The sequence below is a fragment of the Octodon degus genome, unplaced genomic scaffold (genome assembly GCF_000260255.1).
Source record: "Octodon degus isolate 3935 unplaced genomic scaffold, OctDeg1.0 scaffold00199, whole genome shotgun sequence".
Lineage (NCBI taxonomy): Eukaryota > Metazoa > Chordata > Mammalia > Rodentia > Octodontidae > Octodon > Octodon degus.
In genome coordinates, this window is record NW_004524775.1 from 3366716 (window position 1) to 3386711 (window position 19996).

The 19996-nt window shown below is 38.5% G+C and overlaps 1 protein-coding gene across 4 annotated transcripts in view; it reads right to left on the bottom strand.

The window, feature by feature from the left end:
• Zfand6 (zinc finger AN1-type containing 6) overlaps positions 1-19996 on the bottom strand; it is a 59856-nt gene that overhangs the window by 26311 nt on the left and 13549 nt on the right. For 2 of the 4 annotated variants that reach the window (XM_023704644.1, XM_023704646.1), the window contains exon 2: positions 12351-12504. The exons of the other annotated variants lie outside the window; for them this stretch is intronic. The gene's annotated coding sequence lies outside the window, so the exon portion shown is untranslated. The remainder of the gene's footprint in view (positions 1-12350; positions 12505-19996) is intronic. 4 annotated transcript variants of the gene reach the window in all.

Consider the following 19996-nt stretch of genomic DNA (forward strand, 5'->3'; position numbering starts at 1 on the left):
AGAATACCACTCATTCTGATAAAAGAACAGGACTTTGGATTAGAATCCCCACCATACTGAGCATGCTCAGTAGTGCTCTGTACAGTAGTCCCCAAGTCCCTATGTCAGGCTGTCTTACTTGCTATTGCTTGGCCCAGAAGACATAACATCTGGGGAGGAGAGTTACATATGCTTTGGTTTTGCAAGAGACAATACAATACAATATAGGACACATTTTATAAAATGATTTTATAATGAATCACTCAAAGAATCTCATACAAAGACTGCAAGAGGGGCTGGGGAGATGGCTCAGTGGAATAAGCGCTTACCTGGCAAGCGCAAGGGCCTGAGTTCAATCCCCAGTTCTGCAAAAAAAAAAAAATTCATTGGGACCTGGGACCTGGGAGATGGCTTAGTAGAATAAGTGCTTCCCTGGCCCTGAGTTCAATCCCCGGTTCTGCCAGAAAACAAAAACAAAACAAAGAGTGCAGGAAATCTGTCCACACACTAAAGACCAAAGAATGCAACTGAAGGCCTGGATCCCAAGATTCTGCATGAGTCAAGCTGAAAACCTAGAGCCTATAACAGTGCCTCCCGTAAGTCCAGCTGGAGGCCTAGAGCTCATGACAAAGTCTCACGCAGGCCCACTTCACGCATCTGCACCAGAAAGGCCCAAACGCCAGGGGTGGAAGCTAGGAAGTCTATGCGGCAGGACAAAGGATCTGTGCTAGCGGGCTGAGGGGTCTGAACTGGAGCCAGGAAGCAAGATTCAAAGTAACCACCAGAGCTCCCCCAAAGGTACCACAGCCGTCCTCAGCAGCTGTGAGGTCTCGAGCTCCTCCAGTGCTGAGGAAAGCTGGGTTCCCATCAAGATAACCAGCATGACAAGCTTCTCCAGGAGGCTGAGCTGCACACCATCTTCCCCTCCAGAGCCGGAAGTGATGCTCAAGGTGAGGACCAGAGCTCCCCCAAAATGAACTATAGTCATACTCAGTGGCAAGGAGGTCCGGAGCTCCTCCTCTGACAATAGCCAAGTTCATTAGTAAAGCCAGCATGACAAAAGTCCTCTGAAAGAATAGTGCAAGAGAACAGCTCCAACAACTTCTCTAACCAACATCCCTAACAGCCTCCCTGCAGCTTCTCCAGGTGTTCTGCCTCTTGGGCTACTGCCAACAATCCTCAGGTGGGCCGCCCACACCCAGCACCACAGTAGTTTAATTCAGCTGGGGGTAACAAGATGACCACCAGTTAGCTATCCACTATAATCCACTCTGGTCAGCTTAATAACCATACCTTTCTTTTAAGAATCTGGTCTTTAGTGACAGATTTGTGAAAAGTTAACATGTCTTGGTCTATTTAGATTTGCATTAATATTACAATTACATATACACAATTTTTTGCACTCATTCCTGTATGAAAAACAAGTCAAAGGGTGACCAACATTTAAAGTTAAAACAATACTTTAACCTGATTACAAACATATAAACATGACATTAAAAACATTAAAATAATTATTATAATCACAGTCCCTATTTCCTATTAATTTTAACAAATCATAGACTAAAAAACAGGGATCTCCTGAAATTTAAACACACTTATATTCAAGTGAAAAGCTTCAATTCGTTTTTCACATTTTACTGTTCTTAACAAAAATGTTCTTCTCCATTTCATCCTTGCAATCAAAAGCTCCGTTCCAACCTTCTCTGGCCAAATGTTTCATATAATTTTACTGACTCTTTGCTCTTAATTTTATTTATTTATTTATTTTTCATTTTTTTTCCTCTTAATTTTAAACATGTATCTGGCCAAAAGCTCTCAACAGTAACTATGCCACCTTCCCAATAGTAAACTGCATTGAATTTTTTTTTAAATCCACCCAAGCAATATCTTAAACACAAGCCAAAAGCAGACCAAGTTTCTGCCAAAGCACAATACACCGCCTGAATCCAGCAGTCAACGCAGCTCTTCTCAAGTCTCCTGAGCTTCACCCTCAGCGGCAGTATTTCCACCAGTGCTCTGATTTCGGAGTCCCCAATGCAGGTTATTGCACACAAGGGCTGTCTCTCTGGCCAGTCTCTCAAAACATTTCCACATTAATTCCAAAGGTTCTTAAGTCACCTGGTCAGGCAACAGCACAGAGATAATCCTACTGCGTACCAAATTGTTTCCGTTACTCTCACTCATTACTGGGACAAAATACCCGACACCCAAAATTAAGGAAGGAAAGGTTAATTATTTAGCTCACAGTTTGGGGGGTTTCAGTCTATACTTGGCTGGCTCAAAGGCAGGGTGGCACATGGCGAGGGCAGCGGTTCATGGAGGTAGAAAACAGCAAAACAGCAAGAAAAGGAAAGAACAGCGGCGGTGGTGGCAGAGGCCAGCCCCTCCCCCTCCCTTATACTGCACTGAGGCTGTCTGTGGGTGCAGCACTCACACCCATAACCCAGCGCTGGATCATGAATTAATGACAAGCCTGCCCCCAAGGACTGCATGAGGCTTTGTGCAGACAACTAGACACAAATCATACCAGCTTTCCTTGCAAATAATTAAGACTGTCATTACCATCAAACCAGCCACATAAACAGAAGACCCTGAAGTAAATGCCAGTAAATACAAACCCAACTTTCCCGGTTATTGCTATATGTAAAGTTTCCACTGGTTGGTTTAAGTCTCATCAATAAGTAGAGTTTGTGAGATCCATCACGCTGTTATATCTAACTGGTTTATTCATCCTCATCACCACAACAGTGCATTTCCGGGTAAGGCAACCAATATCCATTCTAGTGCTGACCTGGACTGTGGAACTTTTTAGACTAGAGCTACTAGAATACAGTACTGCAGTTATAAACGTCATTTTGTATATAATGTGACTGAGATACATACAGATTCTAGCTGCATGTATTCTGACTGACAGGCATACACACTGAGGCGCGGAGCTGCCGGGTCATAGAGTAAACGGCTATTCATCCTGACTTATGAACAAGTTCCACTCCAGGAGAAATTTTTTTTTTTTTTTTTTCCAGAACCAGGGATTGAACTCAGATCCTTGCGTTTGCCAGTCAAGCTCTTATCCTACTGAGCCATCTCCCCGGTCCCACCAGGAGAAAATTTGTAGGGTGGATTGTTCCTCCTCCAACAAAGCGAATCTTACACAGTACACCTGTGAAAGTTCGTAACATGAATGTTCATAAGTCAGGTTACCAGTTTCCCAAAATAATTACACAAATACACCGTCTCCTGACAATGTACGAGATTACAGTTACTGCTCACGTCACCAATACTTTGTGTTGTCTGCTATCTGAGCTGAACGGTGGGCTCAATGACACGCCCAGGACCTACCTCTCTACAACCTGCAACTATTTCCTCATACAGCAAGAGATGTAATTAAGCTAACAATCGTTAGAATTTCATCCCTGGATTACCCAGGTGAGATGTGTCCTTAGAAGAAAGAGTCACAAAGTGTGTTCTGAGATAAAACAGAGTAACACCTTGATTTTGGGGTCTAGATGTCAAAAAGTCTTGATTTTTGACTTCTGGACTCCAAAATCAAGATGAAATAATTGTGTTGCTGAATTTTAGCTACCCAGTTAATATTAATTTGTTATGGGAGCCCTAAGAAATTAATACAACTGCCTTTCTTTCTTTTCTTTTTTTTTTGGTGGAACCGTGGATTGAACTCAGGCCTTTGCACTTGCCAGGCAAATGCTTATTCTACTGAGCTATCTTCCCAGCCTTTGCCTTTCTATTCTAAATACTCTTGTGAGTACGTAGTCAATACTTCAGTTCAGCCTTTTAATTTTCTTTTTTTTTTTTTTTTTTTGGCAGAACCGGGGATTGAACTCAGGCCCTTGCGCTTGCCAGGGAAGCGCTTATTCCCCTGAGCTATCTCCCCGGCCCCAGCCTTTTAATTTTCACTGCCATTAAAACTAGTACAGCTTGCACTGAGCATGCAGATGTCCTCTTTTCCTAAGTGCCAGTTTAAAGGTTTTGTGCATGTTTTACTTGATTGCACTTTGCTTGTTATGCCTTCCATTCTGTGGCTGATCTTCCATTACATTTTTTTTTTTTTAACTGTATTTGGTACAGGGTCTTACTACTCAGCTCAGACTCATAGTAATCCTCCTTGTTTTCAGCCTGCCCAGCGCTGGGATTACAAGTGTGCACCACCATGCCATCTCTGTGATAAAAATCAGGCTTACAGCACCCAGGGGCAGGGCTGGCCAGACATGTGGTATCAGGCATCGAACCCCCATCCCTGTCCTTGCCTAGCCAGGTGCTGGTCTTCCATTTTTAATGGTGTCTTAGATCAAAATTAATCTAAATCTAATTTTTAAAAAAATGTTCATTTTTATAGTTAGTGCTTTAAAGATGTTAATATACTTTTGTCTACTCCAAGGGTCATGAGAACACTCCTAGTCCTTTTTATTTTGAGACAAGGTCTAGCTACACTGCCCAGGTTGAGCCTCAAACTTGTGATCCTCCTGCCTCAGGTTCCTAAGAAGCTAAGAATACAAGCATATGCCGCCCTGCCTGGCTGAAGCTGATTTTTTTTTGGTGGAATGAGATAGGCATGAATTCGTGAGAATTCCTAAAATCCTTTCAGAGGTCAGGAGGCAAACTATAATACCAAGAACCTGTTATTCCCCCTTTGTACTTATTTGACATTTGTACTGGTAGTATAAATGCAAGATGGCATCTTCTTTAGCAACAAACTCTCAAGGGGGAGGTTCATTTAGAAATATTCTTGATGAAACAAAACTATTAATTTCATTAAATCTTCACACTAATCGTACTTTACTGCATTCTTCTTTGGCCTATTCTAGATTACTGACACCTCAAAGTAAAGCTTTCCTCAATCTAGCTTCCTATGCATCTCCCACAAAATGAAGTTTATCTTTGGACAGAATCTAATCTTAAGACTGGGCGTGGTGGCACAGTGCCTATAATCCCAGCTGAAAATAATTTTCAGGAGGAAAATTAGGAGGCTGAAAACAGGAGGATCACTGCGAGTCCAACCTGTGTAGTGAAACCCTGTACTAATTAAAAAAAAAAAAAAAATCTAATCTTAAGGCTAGTCTCTCATTCCTGAGCAAAGGCCTATGGAAAAAACAGATGTATAAACAAATTCAGAGGTAAAGAAACATCAGTTCTTCACAAGATCAAGTCATTCTACAACAAGACATGAAATACGAATAATGAGCAAATACCTATACGGATAGACAACAGCATAAAAGAGAAAACTCAAATTAAACACAGAGAACAATTATTTTTCCAGAGTAATGGTTACAGTATCCTAGGTTAGAATCAGCAAACGCTGCCTCTAAAGCACCAGAGGATACACATTTTAAGTTTCTGGACTATGTATACCTGTTACCTTGGTGGTGAAAAAGAAACCGCAGACATGTGTCAGTGAAAGGATGTAGCTGTGTTCTAGCAGAACACCTATCTGAAATTGAAAAAGGTCTGCTTAGTGGGCCACAGGTCCGATAAATCCTGCTCAGGATTAGTGACAAGTATTAGTAGGTATTCAAATGGATAAAAGATTGATGATTCCAAAATTGTGTTGGTTAGAAATATCAGAAAAGACATAGTAGCATCCTATGACTACAAGCTAGTTTTACTGTTCTGTGTCACTGCTCTTTGTGCAAGGATGTATGTCCCACTGTAATTACTTATGGTGCTTCCTGCTTCCTGAAGTCCTACAGAAGACACAAGTTTATGAACACGGTTCTGCCCTCAACAATCGATGCAGGAGATGGGTGTAGTTCACCAGTAGAGTTTATGTTGAACATTCCAAAGGCCCTGGGTCCAATCCCAGCTGAAAACCAAAAGACAATGGCATTGGCTTTCACATATCTGCAGACATTGTATCTAACTCTAAAATCACAACCAGTCACCAAAAATAAAAATTTTAAAATGTAAGCAGCACCAAACCCAGAGTTTTGTAATACACCACTTTATTTTATTTTTTTCATCTTCTTTTTATTTTGAATTTAACTTTTTTATTATTGTTTTGTTTTGTTTTTTCTTTACACCAATCTTTCACATTTATATGTGGTAACCTGAACAACTAATTTGAAGGTAACATCATGCAATACAGCAACCATTTTCAAATTCCTGTTACTTTGTTTTGTGAAGTTTTGTATAATTTCTTTTTATTTTATTTTATTTTATTCCATAATTTTATTGATAAACAAATAGCAATGAGACAGTTTCAAATCAAATTGGTAGGTCAGTTTTAACAATTAACACACTGCATACATTCTTCCTAGTGGTTAATTACTGTACAAGATGCGGACATGATATCCTATTTACAAACACCATTAGAAAAAATCACTGTATTCATTAAGAGAATGTAACTATATATCTATCCTAATAATACACCACTTTAACTTCATGAGTATTTAAAATAACCTTTAAAATGATGGCAAAATATCCCAGATGGTAATTCAGCTAAAAGCTTTTAGCTAAACACTATAGCCATGGTGGCATGTGCTTGTAACTCCAGTACTCTGGAAGGCTAAGGCGGGAGAATCATAACTTCTGGCCCAGGTGAGCAACTTAGGAACTTAGTGAAATCCTGTCTCCAATATAAAGAAGCGGGGGCGCGGGGGTAGCGGCAGAGGGTTCAATATTTAGTGTGTGTGCATACAAACAAAATAAACAAACCGAGTCAGGTGTGATGGTGCACGCCTGCAATCTCAGCATTTTCGGAGGCTGAGGCAGGAAAATTCCTGCCTGGGCAATTTGGGGGTCTCTCTCAAAAGAGGGTGGCAGTGTTTGCTGGGGATTCAGTGCAAAGGTCCTAGGTTCAACCCCACTACCACCATCAAAACAAATGAGCAAAAACCACACTAATCCCTAGGTGAGATGAGTAACATATTTTGAAAAGAGGTATAACTATGAATCACTACACTGTTACATACACAGGGCAACTTGATATGTAATATGCCACAGGGAATAGAACAATGGACTGATTTAATCCTAAAGCTGGTGCTGATGTTGCTACTTCCAACTTAAATAAATGGTCAGTCTCAAGTTCGTCCTCTGACTCACAAGCCTCTGAGGAAGATCAGGCAATGACTGTGAAATCATAAAGCACTAATAGCACAGTACAGTTCAGAACTGGTCTGCTTATTTAAGCCAAATACAGGTAGCGTATGACAAGGGGAACTGTGGTCTGTCAGGTGTGCAATGGGACTTGCAGCCACAAATCTAGGGGCGGTATTTACCCATGGGTCACCAAGGACAGACACATGAGAGGCTTTTTGCCACGTTGATGGCGATCATTCATTTGGTGCACTCATTTTCTGAGATGTCAGCAATATCATGATCAGAAGCATCACAAAATTATTTCCAGCATCCCCTTCTCAAACATTTATAAAATGACATACCAATTATTCTGGTTATCTGCCAAAAACAATTCTGAATGTTTACACTCAGGAGTTAAAATTGCAAAATCATCCTTCTACACCAGACTGCATCCAAATATCACACAGCAATGTTTTGGTCAGTGACTAAGCCCATGTGCAACAGACGTCCCGTAACATTATCCAGCCTTAAGGCAGAACTGCCTAGTGCATGTTGGGTACACTCTGTGCACCCACTGATAAAGTCACCCAGCAGCTCACTTCTCAGAATGTACCCTTGTTGTTGACATGTGGTGACCATGTAGTTCAATGGAAAGAGAATTCTGTGTGTCTGGAATACATAACAGGGGAAAGGATCTGAGAAGAGATTAAGAACCAGGTATGGCGGTGCACAACTGGAATGGCAGCCCTTGGGAGCCAAGATAGGAGGACTGTGAGGTAGAGTCTGAGGATAACTGGACTATGTAGTAACAGACCAGGTCTCAAGAGAATAAGGAAAAAAAGGAAAGAGAGTAAAGTTACACGATGTAAGCTTAGTATCATGCTAAAGAGTCTACATTGAAATCAGCAAGCAATGGGAAGGAAGGAGGATCTAACAAGTGCTCTTCATGACATTCTTCTTTTTAAATATAATTTGTATAGCTCTGAAAACCATTCAAGGTGACTTTAAAAAATGTACACTGCATAGGAACATTAAAGGTAGTGGAAATTGCAATCCAAAAGGAAATAGCAGGAAAAATTAACCAGATAAACTGTCAATTGACCAAGTGCAATATGGCCACGAGGACCTATTTGCCAAATACCAGTAGAAGCCATTCAGTTGACTTTGTTCCTCCTAACTACTAATACAAACGAGTACAGTACTAGTTAAGAGGCACGATACTCCATAGAAAAGTAAAACTAACCTCTCAGGAGAGGTACAATTAAAGCTTGATCCAGGTAACGTAAGAGCATTCATTTTTCAGTCTTTAAGATATAACATGATTCGATATGGTCAATGACGTCTGTAAAGTAAAAGCGTAACTTTCTGGGGTTGTTTTTTGGCTTTACTTTTCCATACAAAACAATAGTATCATGGCCAACTTAGGAAACAAAAGTTAAAAAGGAAAATATTAAGGCATCTAAGGATATGGAGACTTATTCATGTTCGCTGGTGTTGACCCTCCATAAAGATTATTTCTTCTAAGTGCTTTTGTTCTATCAACGATGGCTGAGGTAGAGGGGAGAAGATAAGGAGAAACAAAATGACCAGGTAGATCAGGCCAAAATCTGTTTCAAATGCAAGTTCTTTTCTGGCATTTTTTAGTATATAGGCTACCAATGAGAACATTCTTTCTGGTATTTTTATATACCAGCTTTCTGTCAAAAGATTTCATTTGAATTCAAGTGGTTAAAGATTTGAAAACTCTGAGTCCCTGATTAGAACCAAACCCCTAAAAATTAACAGTAAGGGGCTGGTGAGATGGCTCAGTGGTCTAGAGCACCTACTTAGAACAAGCTTAGCAAAGCCCAGGGACCATGGTTCAATCCCCCAGCCACCACATGCCAGCCAGCCCGCCCCCTGGTGGGCTGAGCTGGCCACACACACACACACACACACACACACACACACACATAAATAAATAAAATTTAAAAAAAAATTAACAGTAAGCCAATCTAAGACAAGATAGATACTGGCTGCCCTACCGCAGAGCTGAGAGGCTCTGAATATTTACAGGTCACCGAAACTCACTACAGAAAGTACTCTAAAAGCTTTTTCCCTAAATTAAAAATCCAATGTGGTAACTACTCTAACCTGGCAATTTAGTTTCATATAATTTCTCCTAAATTTTAACATTCTTCCTTTTTTCTTTCTTCAGTTAAAATAATTCTATTCCCAGGTGTTCTGGTCCCTGATTAAAATCTATTCAACAGTGATTTTTTTTGAAAACCTAAGACAACACTTCTACCCCTGATTTCTCCTAAGACGATATTTCTAAACACACACTACTTGTGACTATCAGTGTTAAAATTGACTATTTTACCACAATCCAAAAACAGATAATAGATTCTCTTACAATAAAAGCAAGAAAGGAAACCTAGGCCTTCCTGAAAGACTCTACCGGACTACCCTTTTTTTTTTTAATTTAAATTTAAATTTTTGGTGGAACTGGGGATTGAACTCAGGCCCTTGCAAGCACTTATTCTACTGAGCCATCTCCCTGGCCCATTGCACTACCTTTTATACTGTCAGTCTTCAAGGGTGTTTCTAGATTAACAAGCACTCTACTAGCAGCTAAATATAAACATTAGTTTTTATTTCTACAAAGCAAATGGCTTATTTTGATCCCAAAAGTCACAGCTGATAGACCTCAATACTTGCAATTTGCTTGACTAAACTGTCAATAACTATATTGGGCCCAGGGATATAGCTCAGTGGCATAAGCCCTGCCTGGCAAACACAAGGTCCTGAGTTTGATCCTCAAAACAAAACAAAACAAAAAACCAAAACTATATTACAATGAACTTTTTAACTAGCCTAGAAATAACTTTTATTAAAACTTAGAGAAAATACACCTAACCAAGAGTCCTAAAGAAATATTTCTTCTTTTTCTCTTCCTTTATGGGGTTACAGTTGGTATGAGGCCCAATCTTCTGTGTGCTGTCACCAGTATGCTCAAGCTTAGTGTGTCTGCACTGTCTAGTTATCTAATGATCTAGAACAGCACTATCCAGTACAGTAGCCATTAAACTACATATAGCTTGAGAAGTGAACAGAATGTTGGGGGATAAAGAAAAATGTCTATTCTGCTCTGCTAGGGATATTTCTCATTATACTTTAACTGATATTGAGAATTTGTGATTTCTAAATTCTTAGTTCTAAAGCCTTAAAATCTATTATTTTGCAGCCAGGGATATAGATCATTGGTAGAATGGTCACCTGGCAGGTACTAAGCCCTGAGCTGGACCCTGAGTATAAAAAATATCTCTCGCATGGAGGATTTAAAACATGCTATTTAGGGGCCAGGTACAGTCAGCAGCATAAGAGCTTGCTTAACAAGTACAAGGTCCCGAGTTCAATCCCTGGTACCAAAAAAAGCTACTTAGTATTCCTCTTCAAAGAAGAAACAGATTTAATAATAAAAATCATAACTTTTATGTTCTGACAATTCAATCTTACAACAACCCTATCAGCAGATTACTCCTCTGTTTTACAAATTAGAAACCCAAGGCACAGAACAATGTAAGTAATTTGCTCAATATGACCTGGCTATTAAAAGGGGCACACAGGAGCTGCAGCAGGTGGCTGACCCACAGCCGTTGCTCAGTTCACCCTGTGGCATTGGCACTGCCCAGGAACTCTGTCTTAATCACACCACATAACACAGCAGAAACTAGGCAGCTAAAAGGCACTTTTAAGCTGAAGTAAGATTATGTCACAGAAGTGGGTCCATCAGTAAGAAACCTCACTACTGACAAGGTAAAGGGCAGGACAGGACAGAGGGAAAGAGTAGTGGAAGAGTTTTACTTACGGTGCTCAAATACTCTACACATACCTGTACTTTCTATCCCCGTAAAATTAACTTCTTAGCACTTTTCTCCGTGCCCTCGGTTGAGGAGTAATATAGAACACAGAGAATCATCTCAGAGAGATAAAGGAGAAAGTGAAGTATAAGACCAATTAGCTATCATACAACTTTTCCCCAACTGCTCTATAATTATGAAAGCTTCTCTTCTTATTGTGTTCTTTTTGTTTAATCTCATTTTAAAAATCAAAGTTTCATTAGTACATCCCAAAGATTTCTTTCACCTTTAATTTAATTTTAACTTTTATTATTTATTTGGTACAGGGCCTCGCTACGCAGTACAGACTCAGTGGTCCATGCATCCTTTGACTCCTTCCTAAGAATATCCACAATGTGTATTCTTTGCCTGTTTTCTGTCTTCTCATTCACTGATTCTACAAATAATCCATTTCGACCACTCCTTTAGAAAACACATTTGTGATATTAACAAGAGTAAGCTCATTTTAAGTATAAATGCAACATGCAAGCAACATCCTCCTTATCCTATACCTCAGTAAGCAGTTAACACAATTTTATAAATTTTATCTACACTCTCATCGTCCTGTGCAGTACAACATTTTACACTTTAATGATCCCACCAGTATAAAATGCATAGCCTTTAAAGTGGGGGGATGTCCTCTTTTCTTCCCCCTCTTAAGTTTTTACTTTTTTTTTTTTTTTTGCGGAACTGGGGATTGAATTCATGCTCTTGCTGAGCCATCTCCCTGGTCCCACCCCTCTTATTTTTAAATGAGAGCGGGGGAAAAAAAGGAAAAAAGAAGGGAAAAAATGACTAACATAGAAAAAACAAAAAGATACTTTTCCAAATGCATTCTTGAAGTGATAACTTTTAATAAGAGGGAAAAACTGGCAAGATAGGACTGCTTTTCTTCAATAAGGATTTATATTATCAAAGGACTATTAAATATAAGATTGGCAAGTTTAAAACATGTCTACTACATTTAGGAACAAAAGTGCCTTTATTGTGAATTTCATCACTTGCTGATGAAATTAAAAACTTATTTTCAGTTATTATTCACTAATTCTCCACACTAATACCACATTCCTAAAATAATTTATTATGGTTCATTGATCAAAATATTCATTTTAAAGGGCTAAGGTCACCTAGAAATAAACTGCAATCTAAAGAATTATAATCTATCTCACAATAAAAAGTAATAGTGCAGATTCCAGTGCTTAGAATAAATTTGAAAAAAAAAAGACAAGCAGTAGTTAATGACATCAGCTCTAAGTATAACTACATGACAATATTTTATAAATACCAATCTACCACCCTCTAAACCCTCAGCACCCTACCCACCAGAAAACAAAAATCACAGACCCTCAAGAATGTCTTATAACGCTAACTTAGGTGTATCTGCAAGCACTTCAGACTTTAAAATAATGAAGTTCTACGTCCAAAGACACAGGGTTACAGGCTTAAGTCTCTACTCACACGGAGGTTGATGAGCAAACAGCTGTCCTGTATCTTGAGACAGACATTAGCTTCCTGCCTTCCCTATCCTCATATGCAGCTAAAGTTTGAGTTTTATGCAAGAAAACATTTTAAAGCCTTCAGTGTTTTACTGCAGCAGACTTCAGATTCATTCCTGTAACAGATTTAACATGAAAACAGTTGAGACAGTTAAAATCATTATGTGCCACATTTTAATCATCTCAAATTCTAAGGAGTGATCACTATTATAGCTATATAAAAGGGACACAGAAGTAAAATTAAGAAATAAAAAAATTCTACCATTTGTTTTTGACACTAACGTAAAAAAGTAACAATATATACTTTAAACCTATGCATTTTTCTATACCAAGCCACGGGCTAGATAAGCAAAAATTATTTATATAATCATTTATAGTCAACATAAGCAAAACTAGGTACTTTTCAGTTTTTCTAAAGGTTAGCTAATTCACCACAAACTAAAGAACATCTATAAATACTGCAGAGCCCTGAGAGTCTCAAGTATAACCCTGTGACAGCTTCTGACTAGGAACTATGAGTATCTTGTCCTGTTACTACATTTATCATGAAAGCTTATCGCACCAGCCTGAACAAGGATGTAACACATACAACTTTCATGGATTTGAAAAATAATCTGACAGAACAAATTGGGCAAAATAATAGTAGGCAGAACTTGTTAAGTGGCACACAGAAATTATTTGTGGGCTGGGGAAATAGCTCAGTGGTCTAAGCGCCTGCCTGGCAAGCACAAGCATAAGGGTTTGATTCTCCGTACTGTATGCCATGCAGGCCACTGAAACCGGGCATGGTGGTACATGCCTGAAATCCCAGCACTGAGGAGGCTTAGAGGGGAGGACCACCATGAGCCCGAGCTGTACAGCGAGCCCCTGTACCAAAAAAATAAAAGATTTTAACAACAAAAAATGAATTATTTGTGTCACTATAGCTTTCTATAAATTTAAATTATTTCATAACAAAACCTGAAAGACAAATATTTGAACCTGATATTGTAAGAATTCTGAATATCTAACTACAAAACTAGATTGCATATTACAGCCCCACAATCAACCTTCAATGTAAAAGCAATCTAAACTTGATGATTATTTATTTATTCAGTAAGTTATAATAAACTGTGGTCTGGTTTAAAATATCAAATATGAGTGTCAAACGACACGTGGCATCTGATGACAAAAGCAGCTCGACTTCTGAGCCTTGTTATTCTATTGCAACTTTCCCCAAATGACTGTTAACTTGCTGTTGGAGACCAGTTTTTCCACCTGAACACTTGTTTTTCTTTCTTTGGGAATATAATAGTATCTTCCTATCAAAATCCACATCACATTAATTTCTAGTTATACTAGATAGAACAGAATCATAACAAGAGCTAATGATCAGTAATACACACAGAAAATACTGGAAACAAAACTGTAGTATCAGTAAAAAGATGAGGAAGCACACAGTCACTGCGTAGGACCTGGAAAAGATACTATAATCAGTAATGCGTCACTATCACTGCCAGACTTCTATACTTGCTTTCCAGATTTTTCCCACTGATTTATATTTAAACTCCCAATACCCTGAATACTTCAGGTAGATGACACTGTAATAAAAGTCAGAAAAACTCACACTGTGAATGAATCTGACCAATCCAAACTTGATATTTAAGTCATTTTTAAATGTAAAATACCAAACTTAAAAAGTACAGTGTGAGAGTGTGTGTGTTTATAAAAGGCGCTTACTTCCTGAATTAACATTTATGGTATACCTGCCAAGGCAATTATAACATCTAGGTGAGAGTCACAAAATATAGCTCACTTCACAGGCATTCATTAAATCAGTCAAGTCAACAAGGTCATGCAACTCAACTACACCTTTCTAACACAGGACATCATGAAGCAAAGGCCTTGCACTATAGCTTTTTCTGCGCTTGCCTGAACTTCAGTGGCATTAAGCCCTAAGCCTGATGACCACGGAGGTGGTACAGAAATGAAAGCAGCTCTGAAGCAGTAAGACTGAGCAAAAAGGCAAAGAGTGTGCATCACCACTAAGATTCAGTGACCTGTCTGAAGTCTGCCACACTTGCAAGATAAAGCTTTAGATAAGCCTTACTGTTTTAGGAGAGGTCCAGTTTTTGGAGGGAGTAGGTAAGGAATGAAAGATGACTACATGGGTGATTATTTGTTCTAAAACGTTAAACTTCTGGGTTAACAGGGGCTTTAAAAATCTTCCCTACCAAAACAGAGTGCTATGGTTTGTGTATAGTTGTCCCCCCCAAAGCCTCACGCAGTCTTGGGGCAGCTTCTGGAGTTTGTGATGGTTGTAGGTGTGGATGCTGCAACTGCTCTGGGGCAGGTAATTTGCATTTCAATGTAAGGAAGAAAGAGAAGTTAGCTGCTTCAGCAGCTGCTACTTCTCCCTTTGCACTCTGGCTCTTTCTTTGCTGCTACCTGAAAGATTGCTCTCTGCTCTGTGTGTGTGTGTGTGTGTGTGTGTGTGCACGCACGCGCGTGCCTTGGACCCAGCTGAATATGGACTGAAACCTCCAGTAACTGTCAGCTAAATAAACCTTTCCTTCCTTCATTTTGAGTGTTGGGTATTTATCCCAGCAACAAGAGAAGAGTAACTGAGATACAGAGGAACACAATTTTACATCTAAAATCAGTCTTTCCTCTTTGGACCTGCACAAGCCATACCAAGACGTGCACTAAATGTTCACAGTGACAGCATTAGTAACAGCCAAGAACTGGAAACAACCCAAATACACTAATGGTGAACAGACAAACGATGTATCACACGATGGAACACTAGTCAGCAAAAGAAAGGAATGAACTACTGTGAACACATTATAGGTGCATCTCCAAATTATTATTCTAGATGAAAATAATAGGAAACAAAAGATTATAATGTATTACTTCATTTATATGTGATGTGACCGAAAACACAAGAGAGAAGGCAGATACAGAAACCAAGGACAGAGAGCAGGGCTGGGAGGAGGGCTTGAGTCTAAATTGATGATTACAAATCTTTCTGGGGCAAGGGAGATGTTCTGTATGACTGTGGTGGTTGTGATGGCAAAGTGCTACACTCCTTGTAACTGAAACCACATACGTACAAATAGCAAACAGGAAGACAGATATTTTGCAAATGCATCCATAATGAATGTTATCATTGTGTACTGCAAACACATACTAATACAAACATTTAAAAAATAAAATTCACACTAAACCTGTGAACTTTATGTTATGTAATATCTCAATAAAGCTGATTTTAAAAGATGAAACAAAATAGGAAGAAAAGCATTTTGGTTCAAGTGGTGTTCAGACTTAAGCCTATGGTAGGGCAACATGTAGTAGAAGTCTGGGTGATACAAACAGGAGTCAGGGAACCAAGGACTTAGAGGTTCTGAAAGTAGTGGTTTTACCCTAAGTAACTTTCATTCTTTTGTACCTTAAATAATTTATAAATAATTATCCTAATTTAGCAAAAGCAGAGAAGCAAACTTTTTCTCTCCTTTACTTTCTTCTATTCCCACTCCTTACATCATTTCAACACCTTGAAAATGATTCTGTACCCTGAACAAGATGAACCTGGATTATATTTTAAGCACACATAACTATTTATAATAAGCATAAAATAAGAATTAGAACTTAAGCATGTTTATCATCTCTCTCTTCTTTTGTAGGCATAGAGTCTCTCAATGTAGCATAGGCTGGCCTCAAACTCCTGGGCACAATGATCTTAGGCCTGTGCCACAAGTCTAGCTCATCACCAATTTTTAAGTTGGAGGTGGAAAGCTTATAATTCCAACAAGTTCTACTGAATATGATTAGCTGGTGCTAGCTTTTAAAGTATAAATCACATTAAATAATTTATCTCAGTCTAACAAAAGTTACCTTTCAAATAAACAGAGCTCATTCCTTCAACTAAAGACGACTTCAGAATGTTTCCTCTTTGACAAACAGAAAAGCAGCTTCTGTATACCTCAGCTGCAATTTGTTCATGCATTAAATTTCTATCACAAAATAATTCACATTCCTAAAAACTTTAACTTCTCTGGGAATGTCCACATTTAAAAATCCTTCTCTTAAAAAGTATAAGAACTGTGCTGGGAGATAGCTCAGTAGAATAAGGTCCTGAGTTCAATCCCCAGGACTGCAAAAATAAATAAATAGCTTAAGAACTAATTTCAGATATACATATGACAGTGTAATTCCAGAATCACATATATTCAAAACCAAAAACTGTGCATTTCCTCAGTTTGTATGTATGTGTGGAATATAACTGATATTTAAACATAAGATCTAAAAATTAACCTAAATTGAATTGGAGACCAAGAGACTTACTCAAAGAACTAAAAATAATTTAAAATTCTATATGTATGGGTGCATGTGTGTGTGTGCGTGTGTGTGTGTGTGTGTGTGTGTGTATATATATATAAATACAAGTAGTGTAACTTGTTTTGAGGTGTTTTTTTCGTGGATCTGGGGATTGAACTCAGGCCCCTGCACTGGCCAGGCAAGTGCTTATTCTACTGAGCCATCTCCCCGGCCCCAAAGAAGGGTTTTTTATTTTTATTTTTGGTGGAACCGGGGATTGAACTCAGACCCTTGCGCTTGCCAGGGAAGCATTTATTCTACTGAGCCATCTCCCCAGCCCAGAGGTATAACTTGTATTTTAACTTTTTTTCCAGTGCTGGGAGTGCAACACAAGACTTTATGCATGCTAACTGAATGTTCCATCACTGAGCTATGCTTCCACACCACTTACTTTAAAAATATAATTGATTTAAAATATTCTTATATGTTTGCCACATAATAAAGTGCTCAAAATAATAATTATTTTAATTTTTTTCAATTTAAGCAACAATTTACAATTCTATCAGTGTTACAGAAATACCAATATTGCCAAGATGAAATACTTCAATGAACACATTCACTTACTTCTTACTATGGTGGAGACCCGAAGTATACAAAATCTAGGCTGAAGAAGTTAGGTGATGGCTAACAACTAACTATCTCACAGATAAATACCATCTGCTGATGGGGGATAGATATGCAGAAAAAACTATAAGCACAAAAACATTCCACTACTCAGGCAAAAAGCTTATGTTAATACACCATCACTTTCCTGGCTGAGGTTAAGTGTATAACTCAGCCCATTACGTGTGATAACACTAAATTTTAGGAGCCATGTCTTGGTCAACACCATACACAATTTCCAGTTTCAGGCACACCTGCTTAGAACAGGTGTTTAAGGCATCCAAATGCTTATATAATAGATGAATACTTGCATTGATGTACATCACAAAAACAAACCTAAACTCCTATATATCAACTGCAAGTAATCCAAGCACCCATGCAAAGATCAACTGACAGGTTTTTTCCACCTCTAATTTATTTTTTATTTATTTTTTTTGTTGGAACCAGGAATTGAACTCAGGCCCTTGCACTTGCCAGGGAAGCGCTTATTCCACTGAGCCATCTCCCCGGCTCAGCACCTCTAATTTATAGAATCAATCATGGAATGCTTCAAAAGTATAGTACAGACAAATCCAGTCTAATTTAGCTCCTTTTATCTTTTCAGATCATTAAATAGTCAGTAGTAGGTTAATCAAACATTATCTAAAAATACACTACATGACATCCTTGTTTAAGATTTTTCTAATTTGTACTATATTCTCTTCAAAATTTAATGGTACCATAGATCATCTGCAAAAAATCAAATCACAGCTGTCTGTACTAATCTGGACTCAACCTTGCACAGAGAACATTTTGATCACTTAAGTTTCTATAAGTAATGAGACTTGACCTGCAAATTGACAAGTTTAAATCAGCCATTCCAAGATCAGGTTTTTCTCTTCTGATTCTATGGGTAGTTATAAAAGCCACAAAGTAAATCGTTAGGACCCATGATTTGATATAGTCAGCGGTATCCACTTTTCCACTTCTCCAACAATAGGCCCTATTTAACAGCTCCTTATTTATTAGTCTCAAACCTGCTGGAAGAAGTCCAACTGCTCCAGCATGGCTTCAACATGCTCTAGAAGTTAGCCTCAATGACCTGGCTTATCATCAGCTAGAACAAAAGACCACAGAGAGAGTGATACAAGTTTAAAACCTTGGAACTTTCTGGAAAGATCACAGAACAAACATTTCTTTATGCAGTGTGACGTTTAGATCAGCTTTTCTCCATGCTGAGGACTAATAGCATCAGAAACCTGCAGATTCCTTGGTCTACTCTATACCTAAGCATCAGCTTCTGAAGACTGAGCACACTCTAGCTCCAAGACATCCTAAGATTCTTAGACACATAATAGGAAATATTATTTTTTAGCACAGAATACAGTTAACTACATATATACCATGAAAAAGAAAATGCATTCAAACTACCGTAAAGGTACCTTCAGAATAATGTAGCTCACCTACAATTAGGCCAGAAGATGGATTGTAAGGGAAAAGAAGGGAGGCAGGCTGCTTCTACTGCTGCTTGCTGCTTTGCCACTGCCTGCCTGATCTGCCATGGACTGCCTCTCCTCCACGATGCCCCTCTGCTGTGGCACCCTGCCTTGGAGGCCTCATACTTTGGACTGAAACCTCTATGAGCTGTGAGCCAAAACACACCTTACCTCCTTTAGCTTGTAGGTCTGGTATTTTGTCTCAGCAATAAGAAAAGTAACTAACACTACACAGAAAACTACGCTTAGTGATCATTTCAGAAAAATCACAAAATTTTAAACGTTTATCTCTTGAAATTTTGAATCATGCATCCCCCAAAGAAATATGCCAAAAATAATTATTTTCCACTGTGAACTCTGGATAACCAATACTTGTAAATTTAGCAAATGTCTTCTGACAGGTAGACATAAGAGAGCATAGCCAGTGCTAAGCAGACAGGAGATGGGACCAAGCAGTTTCACCTTTACATCATTTAGAAAATTAATAAAAAAATAAATCTGTATTGTTATTCAAATTAATAATGAACACTTGGGATTCTGGGGCAAAGTAAAACTCTGAACAAATGAGATTAAAGTACACACAGAACTTATCAAGATGGTACATCATGAACCAACAGTATGTTGTGAAGATGCCATTTTACATGATCCACTTTATATGCTTTGTTCTGAATTGCCATACACATGAATAGAGCACAGGGACTTCCAACTTCAAGACTGCAGAATAAAAAGTTTCTGTCAAAACTCTTACATAATAAGAATAAGAACATGAACTCCATCTTCAATGAAACATAACACAAGTGTAACCATGAATCATAATATGTTTATGACTTTGAAAGACTTAAGGGAAGAAAAGCCAAATCTAAGTAACTGTACCAATACAGCATGATTTACTTCCCCTACAGCAACCCAGAAGTATGAGGAAAATGAAAGTTTATATAAAGAAAGCTTAAGACCTCCCCTTGCTCACCAACCTTCCTCCCACGAAAAAGGGCTCGAACACCCAACAGAAGTTATTTCATAAGCAAAATAGACAGGGCATGGAAACACACTTCTAAAAAACTGCAAAGAATTACCTGAGAAGAAAAAATCTCTAAATCGTTTGATAATAACAATAAGCTTGTCTTCTGGATGGTTAACAACCTAAGTTTGCAGACCAAAATTAGAGAAAAAGGAG